Consider the following 263-nt stretch of genomic DNA (forward strand, 5'->3'; position numbering starts at 1 on the left):
AGCCGGGGCGGGGAGCCACACTCGCCAGTGGCCCTTTATCCGACCTGGGAGCCGGAGCTTCGCTGCTGAGATTTTGGGGCTGAGGGAGAGGATGGGGTGGGTGAGGGGTTACGGGACTGGGGAGCGGGTAAAGGCAAGGGAGGGAGACACACACCAAAAACCTCAACATCTGAAAGGAAAAAAAAAAAGGAGAAGAAAGCCCGGGGGAGGCAGAGCCCCGAAGTGCCTGCGGTGGCTCCCCATGCATGGAGTGGGGCCCCCCA

This window comes from Buceros rhinoceros, unplaced genomic scaffold (assembly GCF_000710305.1).
Source record: "Buceros rhinoceros silvestris isolate BGI_N320 unplaced genomic scaffold, ASM71030v1 scaffold24665, whole genome shotgun sequence".
Classification (NCBI taxonomy): domain Eukaryota; kingdom Metazoa; phylum Chordata; class Aves; order Bucerotiformes; family Bucerotidae; genus Buceros; species Buceros rhinoceros.